This window comes from Equus caballus, chromosome 23, assembly GCF_041296265.1.
Source record: "Equus caballus isolate H_3958 breed thoroughbred chromosome 23, TB-T2T, whole genome shotgun sequence".
In the NCBI taxonomy this organism is placed as follows: Eukaryota; Metazoa; Chordata; class Mammalia; order Perissodactyla; family Equidae; genus Equus; species Equus caballus.
In genome coordinates, this window is record NC_091706.1 from 63882564 (window position 1) to 63892659 (window position 10096).

Consider the following 10096-nt stretch of genomic DNA (forward strand, 5'->3'; position numbering starts at 1 on the left):
AAAAAATTTAAAAAGGCTCCTCTGGTAACTCTTAGAGAAAAAATACTTGCCAACACTTGTTATCTGACTTTCTGATTTGAGCCATTCTAGTGGGTGTGAAGTGGTATCTCACAGTGGTTTTGATTTGCCTTTCTCTAATGATGTCAAGCATCGTTTCATGTACTTATTGGCTATTTGTCTATCTTTGAAGAAATATATATTCAGATCCTTTGCCCATTTTAGAACTTGGTTAACTTTGTTGTTAAGCTGTAAGAATTCTTTATATATTCTAGATATAAGCCCATTATCAGATATATGATTTGCAAATATTTTTCTCCCATTGAAGCTGAGTACCTGAGGGTTACTGTAAACATTCAATAAGACTTTTTGACCTTGTCCCCAACACAGACATAGATGAAAAGAAGTTAATCTTGTCAATTTGCTATTTTCTTGTTGACCTGAGGGGTGACTCAAGGGTCACAAGGATTTATGAGCTTGTTTTACAGAAGAAAAAGGATGCCTTCAGGGAAGTTACTTGATCACCAGATAACCAGCCTCCAGCTATCTTGATGCCCAGAAGTCAGATTGCCCAGGGGCTTATCTGGAGTGAAAGAAACATGGATTACCCCTTTGTTTCTCTGAAACTCCTCCTGCCAAGGCCCTTAGCTCTATAAAACTCCCTGCTTTTTTCTCTTGTTAAGGTGGATTTGAGATCACCTATCCTCCCACCTTCTCATTTTGGCTAATTCAAGTAAACTTTTCTCCATCTCAAGGCACTGATGTCTCAGTGATCAGCTTACTGTGCATCAGGCACACAAACTTGAGGTTAAGAGGTGAACTTGTGATTGAGAGGTTCAGTATCACCATTCCATGGGTTGCATTTTCACAATCTTGATGTCCTTGATGCACAAAAGTTCTAATTTTGGTGAAGTCCATTTATCTGTTTTTTGTGTGTGTGTGAGGAAGATTGGCCTTGAGCTAACATCTGTTGCCAATCTTCCTCTTTTTGCTTGAGGAAGATTGTCGCTGAGCTAATGTCTGTGTCAATCTTCCTCTATTTTGGATGTGGGATGCCACCACAGCATGGCATGATGAGTGGTATGTAGGTCTGTGCCTGGGATCTGAACCTGTGAACCCTGGGCCACCAAAGCGGAGCACATAAATTTAACCACTATGCTACTGGGCCAGCCCCTATCTGATTTTTCTTTCCTTGCCTGCACCTTTGGTGTTGTGTCCAAGAAATCACTGCCAAGTCCAATGTCATGAAGATTTCCCCCTATGTTTTCTTATAAGAGTTTTATAGTGTTAGCTTTTACATTTAGGTTTTTCATCCTTTTTGAGTTAATTTTTGTATATAGTGTAAGGTTAGGGTTCACCTTCACTCTTTTGCATGTGGATATCCAGTTGTCCCAGCACCATTTGTTGAAGAGATTCTTCTTTTCCCATTGAATGGTCTTGGCGCTCTTGTCAAAAATCGGTTGGCCGTAGATGTATGGGGTTTATTCCTGGACTTTCAATTCTTTTTCATTGATGTATATGTCTATCCTCATGCCAGTAACATGCTGACAATTACTATTGCTTTGTAGTAAGTTTTGAAATTGTGAAATATAAGTCCTCCTACTTTATTCTTCTTTTTCATGATTGTTTTGGCTATTCAAGGTCTCTTGAAATTTCATATGAATTTTAGAATCATCTTGTCAATTTCTACAAAAAGTCAGCTAAGATTCTGGTAGGTGTTGTGTTGAATCTGTAGATCAGTCTAGGGACTATTGCCATCTTAATAACGTTGTCTTCTGATCTATGAACATGGCATTTAAAAAAATCTTTACTTAGATCTTCTTTAGGGGGCTGGCCCTGTGGCTGAGCGGTTAGGTTCGCGCAGTCCACGTCGGTGGCCCAGGTGGCTGGTTTGGATCCTGGATGTGGACATGGCACTGCTCATCAAGCCATGCTGAGGCTGTGTCCCACATAGCATAACCAGAAGGACCTACAACTAGAATATACAACTATGTGCTGGGGGGCTTTGGGGAGAAAGAAAAAAAAAAAGAAGATTGCCAACAGATGTTACCTCAGGTGCCAATCTTTAAAAATAAAAAAGATCTTTACTTCTTTTCAATGATTTTTCATAGTTTTCAGAGAACAAGTTTTGTGCCTCTTTTGTTAATTCTTTTTTAAATTGAGGTAACATTGGTTTATAATAGTATATAAACTTCAGGTGTACGTCATTATATTTCAATTCTTATGTAGACTACATCATGTTCACCACCCAAAGACTAATTACCATCCATCATCGTACACGTGTGCCCTCTCACCCCTTTCACCCTCCTCCCTCCCGCTTCGCCCTCTGGTAACTGCCAACATAATCTCTGTATCTATGTTGTTGTTTTTATCTTCTACTTACGAGTGAAATCATACGGTATTTGACTTTCTCCATCCGACTTATTTCACTTGGCATAATGCCCTCAAAGTCCATCCATGTTGTTGAAAATGGCAAGATTAGATCTTTTTTTTTTTTTTTATAGCTGAGTAGTATTCCATTTTCTTTATCCATTCATTTACTGATGGGGACTTAGGTTGTTTACAAGTCTTGGCTATTGTGAATAATGCTGCAATGAACATAGGGGTGCACATCTTCTTACTCATTCGTGTTTTTATGTTCTTTGGATAAATACCCAGAATTGGAATGACTAGCTGGGTCATATGGCAATTCTATTCTTATTTTTTGAGGAATCTCCATGCTGTTTTCCATAGTGGCTGCATCTGTTTGCACTCCCACCACCAGTATATAAGAGTTCCCTTTTCTCCACATCCTCTGTAACATTTATTATTCCCTATCTTGTTAATTATAGCCATTCTGACAGGTGTAAGGTGATATCTCATTGTAGTTTTGATTTGCATTTTCCTAATAACTAGTGATGTTGAACATCTTTTCATGCGTGTGTCAGCCAGCTGTATATCTTCTTTGGAAAAGTGTCTGCTCAGATCTATTGCCCATTTTTGAATTGGGTTGTTAGTTTTATTGTTGTTGAGATGTATGAATTCTTTATATATTTTGGATATTAACCCCTTATCAGATGTGTGGTTTGTAAATATCTTCTCCCAATTGTTAGGTTGTCTTTTTGTTTTGTTGATGGTTTCCTTTTGTTTTTGTTGATGGTGCAGGTTTTTAGTTTGTAGTCTCATTTGTTTTTTCTTTTGTTTCCCTTGCCTAGCGAGACATGGTTTTTGAAAAGATGCTGCTAAGACTGATGTCAAAGAGCATACTGCCTATGTTTCCTTCTAGAAGTTTTATGGTTTCACATCTTACATTTAAGTCTTTAACCCATTTTGAGTTAATCTGTGTATGGTGTGAGATAATGGTCTACTTTCATTCTTTTCCACGTGGCTGTCCAGTTTTCCCAGCACCATTTATTGAAGAGACTTTCTTTTCTCCATTGTATGTTCTTGGTTCCCTTGTCAAAAATTCGCTGTCTACAGATGTGTAGGTTCATTTTTGGGGTCTCGATTCTGTTCCATTAATCTGTGTGTCTGTTTTTGTGCCAATACCACGCTGTTTTGATTACTATAGCTTTGTAGTATATTTTGAAATCAGGGAGTGTGACACCTCCAGCTTTATTCTTTTTTCTCCAGATTTCTCTATTTGGGGTCTTTTGTTGTTCCATATAAATTTTAGAATTCTTTGTTCTATTTTTGTGAAAAATGTCATTGGGACTTTGATAGGGATTGCACTGAATCTGTAGATTGCTTTAGGGATTATGGACATTTTAACTATGTTAAGTCTTCCAATCCATGAGCATGGAATATCTTTCCATTTCTTTGTGTCTTCTTCGATTTCTTTCAACAATGTTTTACAGTTTTCAGTGTACAAGTCTTTCACCTCTTTTGTTAAATTTATTCCTAAGTATTTTATTCTTTTCGATGCTATTAAAAATGGAATTTTTTTAAAATTTCATTTTTGGATTATTCATTGCAAGTGTATAAAAATACAACAGATATTTGTGTATTGATCTTGTAGTCTGCAACCTCGCTGAACTCATTTATTAGTGCTAATAGTTTTTTGGTGGATTCCTCAGAATTTTCTACGTATAAGATCATATCTTCTGTGAATGGAGATAGTTGTACCTCTCCCTTTCCATGACGGATGCCTTTTTTTTCCTTGTCTAATAGACCTGGCTTGAATCTCCAGTACAATGTTGAATAGAACTGGTAAGAAAAAACATTCTTGTCTTATTCCTGATCTTAGGGGGAAAGTATTCAGTCTTTTACCATTGTGTGACATTAGTGGTGGGTTTTTCATAGATGCCCTTTATCAGGTTGGAGAAATTCCCTTCTATTCCTAGTCTGTTGAGTGTGTTCATCACGTGGGGTTGTTCTCTGGTCATTCTTAAGCCATGCTGGAGGTGGGTTGGATAGTCCTGTGCCCTGGGGATCACTCTTCCTAATCAGTCAATGGCCCCTCAACTATTCTTCCTGCTGGTGGCAGTGTGAGTAGGTAGGGGTACAGTCAACACTGAAAGAGATCATTCTAGGAATGCAGTGATTTTGGCCTAAAGAATTCAAGAAAAGACATGGTTGGAAGGTACACTGTTTTAAATTTACATAATAAAATTCCAAAGGGTAAACTTAACAATCTAGAAAACAAATTACCATTCACCTTTGACTAACACATTTCACATTTGGGTAAGACTTGCATTTGTGCTCATCATTTATGAAACACTATAACAACCAATGAGAGAGTCTGTAGAAGCCAGTATTCACAGGTGGCAAGATGGATGATGTGGTGTCATGAGTAATGATACAACCAGCCTTAAATAAATGGCATTAGGAAACTAGAGAGCAAAAAGACCTATATCGCTTCAAGACAAACAGGTTCTGAAGAGTCATGGCCTTGTGAGTAATAACACCATCATTACCTTTTTCTCATGTGTGACATGTGAAATTAGCCAGGAATGGTGCATCTGAAACAAAGACAGAAAGAGACTGTACTTAGACTTGAAGAGGAAGAGAGAGTACTTACACAATACTGGGAATCTTTATGTACATTGCTATGATATTAAACAAATATGTAATTCTACCCATTGTCCCACATCTTCATTAATAAACCATATACCTCACATGGGCCATGAATTTTATAATACATATTTAAAAAAAATTGTTTACAGGGTCCTTGCAAAAAATATTTACCTGGGATCCTGCATATCCTCAAGGTGGTCCTGGAAGCAGTATGGTAAAACCAATGGTTAGGAGTATAGGCTCTCGAGTCGGAATAACTAGATTCCATGTATTAGCTACGTGATCTCAGGCAGCTTGTTTTATCAATCACTGTGCCTCAGTATACATCTGTATAATCTAAGTAGTGGAAATGTGCTTGATGGTGATGTTGTGAAGTTTAAATTACTTAATAGATGTACAGTGTTTAGTATCCGGCGTTTTGCATTTAAAGATAGCACTGTACATGTTATATTCCCTATTGGTAAATTTCATGACGGTAAGGACACAATGAGTTCCTCTTTGTATCCCCCACACCCTGAAGTGAATTGTATTTGTGACATAAAAACTGAGTTCATTTGGAAACACGAGGTATATTATAAAGATTTAAAATAACTTAAGACGATCCTCAGCATATCATTGGCATCTCTTCAGTTGCTTTATAATTAGCTGTTAGGGACTTCCTGACTTTTGACATTCTTTTTGTCATCCTCACTTTCTTCAAAGCACCTAGTTTGGTGTGCACGTTACAGCTCAGAAATGCTAACCGGAGCGTCTGAGAGAGAGGCTGCTGCGGCAGAGCGGGTTACCTCAGGGTACAGCTTTGCGACTGGAGATGCAGACCAACATTCTCAGAAAACAGCGCACGGGAAGAGATGGGCGGCCCAAGCGCTTTGCGAAGGCTCCTCGATACTGCGCAGAGGGCACTGCCAACGGGCGCGCCCTGCTGCCAGGGCCGTGGGCCGGGACCCCCGAGGGGCAGCTGGCCTCCAGGCACCGACTGCCGCGGGCGCCGGGGCTCGCGTAATCCCGGCGCCACAGAACCGGGCGCTGGCTGGGGGCGCCCACCCGCAGCCGGACCCACAGGTGGGCAGAGCTGCCGACCTCCCACGGTCCTTCGGCGCCTCGCTGCCGCGTGACGTTGCTAGCAGAGCAGCGAGCGCCGCGCCTCAACGCGCAGGGCTGGGGGCGGGGCGCGCGCCCGCCGGCCCGGGGAGATCGTCCCGCGCCTGCGCACGCGCCGCTGCCGGGGGCGGGGGCTCGGAGCGCGCCGCGGTCTCCTCAGCCCGCGGTTGAGGCCGCGACGTCCCCTCTCGGCGCTGTCCCTCAGCGCGCCGGCTCTTGAGCGGCCATGGCGGCCCGCGGTGTGGAGTCCGCCGGCCCTGGACCCGCGTCTCGCACCCTGGCCGTCCCAGTAAGCGGGGTGGGGGCGGCGGGGAGCCGGCAGACACCCTGAGGGGCGGGTCTGCGGGCCGCGGTCAGCCCTCGGGGACTCTGAGGTGTTGTGTGGGAGCCTCCCTCGAGGTGTGAATGGAGCCGCCCAGCGCTCTCGCTGCAGTTGCTGTCACCGGGAGGCCTAGAGTGGAGGGCACCGTCCCCAGAGACGCCGTCTGTGTGACTACGGGGGGCAGGGGTGGTCTCTGGAGCTGCCTCAGTGGATCATTTGGGAACACGGGGGAGCCTCAGGAGCCTGCGCGGTGGGGGTGGACCCCACAGAGCCCCTCTGTATAAAGGAGGACCTTAGACCGTGCCCTAGAACTGCCTGGAAGGAACCTCTGCCCGGGGGAAGAGGATCCTGCCGTGGGGTCCAGGTCGGGAGTAACTTCCCATATGCCCGAAGGACTTTGGCCGTGACCTTCTTTAGGGCTCAGTGTGCCGTAACTTGTGTCCCTGGAACCTGGTTGAGAGGCGGGGGCCCTGTGGGGCCGCCGCTTTGTCCATCACCCCGCCCACCTCCTTAGAATTTCTTTTCTCCTTGGTAGCCTAGTGGGCCCTAAGCTGGATTTTAGCGGACCTTCTGTAAGAGCATAGGGCGCAGGGGAGGGGAGGACCAGTGAGGCCTCTGAAGCAAAGGTAGACTTGAGGCCCTGGGCTTGACCATCCAGGAGGAAGCAGCAAGGGAAGGTGGATTCATTGATTCTGGAAGGTCCTGGAAGAGAAAGTCCTTTGAAGAAAGAAAGAAGAAAGGATTTGTAGGTTTATTGAGCACCAGTATGCTAAGCACCATACCAGCTGTGTTTAAAAATAGAACTTTTACAACAGCCTTGTGAAATTGTCCCCTGAGGGATAATTAAACCGAGCCTCAGAGAGACTAAGCAGTTTGGAGAAGGTTACAAAGGTTGGGATCATGAAATCTGTTTTTCAGATTTTATTTGGGAAGAGATATCAAAGAGAGGCAGAAGGATGAATGTATGTTTAAGACCTAAAACTGTAAAACTCTTAGAAGAAAATGAGAAAATCTTCATGACTTTGGATTTGGTAATGGTTTCTTAAGTATGACACCAAAAGCACAGAACACAACAAGGAAAATTGGTAAGTTGGACTTCATCAAAATTTAAAACTTTTCTGCATCAAAAGACACTGTCAAGAAAGTTGAAAAGAGCCCACAGAATGGGAGAAAATATTTGTAAATCGTGTATCTGATAAGGGATTAATATACAGTGTATATAAAGACCCCTACAACTCAACAACAAGAAAACAACTAATTCAAAAATGGGGAAAGGATGTGAATAAACGTCTCTTCAAAGAAGATATACAAATTGCCAACAGCACCTGAAAAGATGCTCAACATCATTAGTCATTAGGGAAATGCAAATCAAAACCACAATAAGGTATTACTTCACACCCACAGATGGTCATTCTCAAAAAGATGGAAAATAACACATTTGGGAGGATGTGGAGAAATTGGAACCCTGGTTCATTGCTGGTGGAAATGTCAAATGGTGCAGCTGCTGTGGCAAATGTTTCATGATTCCCCAAAAAGTTAAAAAGAATTTCCATATGACCTAGCAATTCTACTCCAAAAGCAATTTTATATCCCAAAGAAATGTGATGTGGTATGGAAACTGGCTAAATTCTAAAATTTAGTAGCTCTTTCCTGTGGTCAGAGATGGTCTGTATCTGTTGTCTTGGTTACCTATCGTCATCCCTGCTAACCTTGAGTCACCATTCAGGCTCCACCTCTGAGGAAGCACAGTGGATCTGATGAACTCATGATTATATACTTCCTAGAAGCAAGTTCTGAAGAATAACTCTTCTCAGCCTCCTCTGGCCCACTTTGAACTAGAGAGAGGATGCTGACACTGTGATCTCAAACAAACTTTTTGCTTTCCCCAATCATCTTTGCGGCATTTCTTCAAGAAAGATTTATTGAACACTTGCTCTGTATAAAGTAGTGGGAACTACCTTGATTATTCCTCCTTCCTGAACTCAGAAAATCTAGAGCTCTTTTTTCTACCTGTGAAACCCACTGATTTGGGTTGTTTCCCCTGCTTCCCTTTCAGGGGTTTCTTTTGCTTTATTACTGCCCGGAGGACACACCCTCCCCATGTTCTACAAGTTACATTACAAGTTAGTACATTTTTGAGCCTTTTACAAATTCCTACCACTACCATATCAAGAATCAAATGAAAGCACATAGTGGTAATTTGCATTTAACATGCAGAATGAGGTGGTTCCAGCCTCTTAGGAGGGCTTCAGATTCTCCACAGCTATGTATCTTTATAGAGTGAGCTGAGGGAGAGGAGTGCCTTCTTCCCTATTGCTTCCCTAGCTCATACTGTGGAACAGCCTCCTCTTCCTTCTACCTTGTAAGTAATCCCACTGTACTTTTAAGTAGGGGCTCTGCAGAGAATGGATGTGTCTTGCACACACACCAATTCCATGCTGCTCACATATGCCTTACTGCCTGACAGACACTTCTCTTACCCTCATGACTACAGCAGTGTATTAGTTTCTTATTATTGTGTAACAAATTACCACAAGTGTGGTGGTTTAAAACACACAATTTATTATCTGACAGTCTCTGTGGGTCGAGTGTCTTGCTTCGTTCTCTGCTTATGGTCTCACAAAGCTGCAATCAAGGCTTGACTGGGGAAGGATCTGCCAAGCTCCTTCAGGTTGTTGGCAGCATTCATTTCTTTCCACTTGTGCCACTGAGGGCCCTGGCTTCTTGCTGCGTGTTGGCTGGAGGCCACCCTCAGCATCTAAAGACCACTCAGAGCTCCTAGCGGCCACCTGCAGTTCTTTGCTACATAGGCTTTCCCAACACGGTCACTTCATCAAGCCAGAAAGGAGAGTCTCTAGAGTAAGTATGCCAGGAGACAGTCTTATAAAATGTAATGTAATCACAGGAGTGACATCCCATCACCTTTGCCATGTTCTGTTGATTAGAATCAAATCACAGTCCACCCACACTCAACAGGATGGGATTACACAAAGCATGAACAACAGGAGGTGAGAATCATGGACTTAGAGACTGTCTCCACAAAGAGTACCAAGGAAAGGTTTAGGTTGTCATCTGTTCTCATTTCTTCCATTTCATTTGGCCAAAAGGGCCTGTTCTACTTTCTTGTCCCACTGTTATTTACCACCACGTATTCCTGCCCCCTGAAGTGTCCTCCAAGTCCGTCTCAAGTTACCACAAATTCTTCAGCATTCATATTGTCCCTATGATGATATCTTTTATCTCTCTTTTCATCCTTGGTAAGGAAACAGAAAACCCCACTTCCACCTACTAGCTAAAGAAGTAATCATTAAGCATAATTCATGGGGTCTTTGTTAATTGATTTCCTTTTTAATCTGAGTATCTCTCCTAGGACTTCTTCCAGCAGAGGGAAAGCCAGTCTTTTTTCACCAGCCATTTGTTTTTACCCATTGTTAGTCACTGTTGGGAAATGAACCCACTACGGGCCCTTAGCATTCCTGAATGTTCTAACTGGGTATGCCAAGAATGCAAGGTCCTGAGTGTTTCCAGGCTATTTCTCAGGATTGTATCTGTAACAAGTAACTTTGACAGATAAGGTAACATCTTCCCCTGGACAAAGATCAGGCTTTTTTCTTCTTACTAGGAAAGCAGTGAATCCCCAAACCTCAGTATTCTTCTCCTGTAACACAGCCTATTACGTGT

At 42.7% G+C, this 10096-nt stretch overlaps 1 protein-coding gene across 2 annotated transcripts in view; it reads right to left on the reverse strand.

Annotated features, from left to right (window-relative positions):
- Positions 1-6172, reverse strand: part of SPATA31F1 (SPATA31 subfamily F member 1) — a 54175-nt gene extending 48003 nt beyond the window's left edge. For both annotated transcript variants that reach the window (XM_023627532.2, XM_070248797.1), the window contains exons 1-2: positions 5778-6172; positions 4893-4937 (exon numbers count right to left, since the gene is read on the reverse strand). The gene's annotated coding sequence lies outside the window, so the exon portion shown is untranslated. The remainder of the gene's footprint in view (positions 1-4892; positions 4938-5777) is intronic.
- Positions 6173-10096: the final 3924 nt, after the last annotated feature.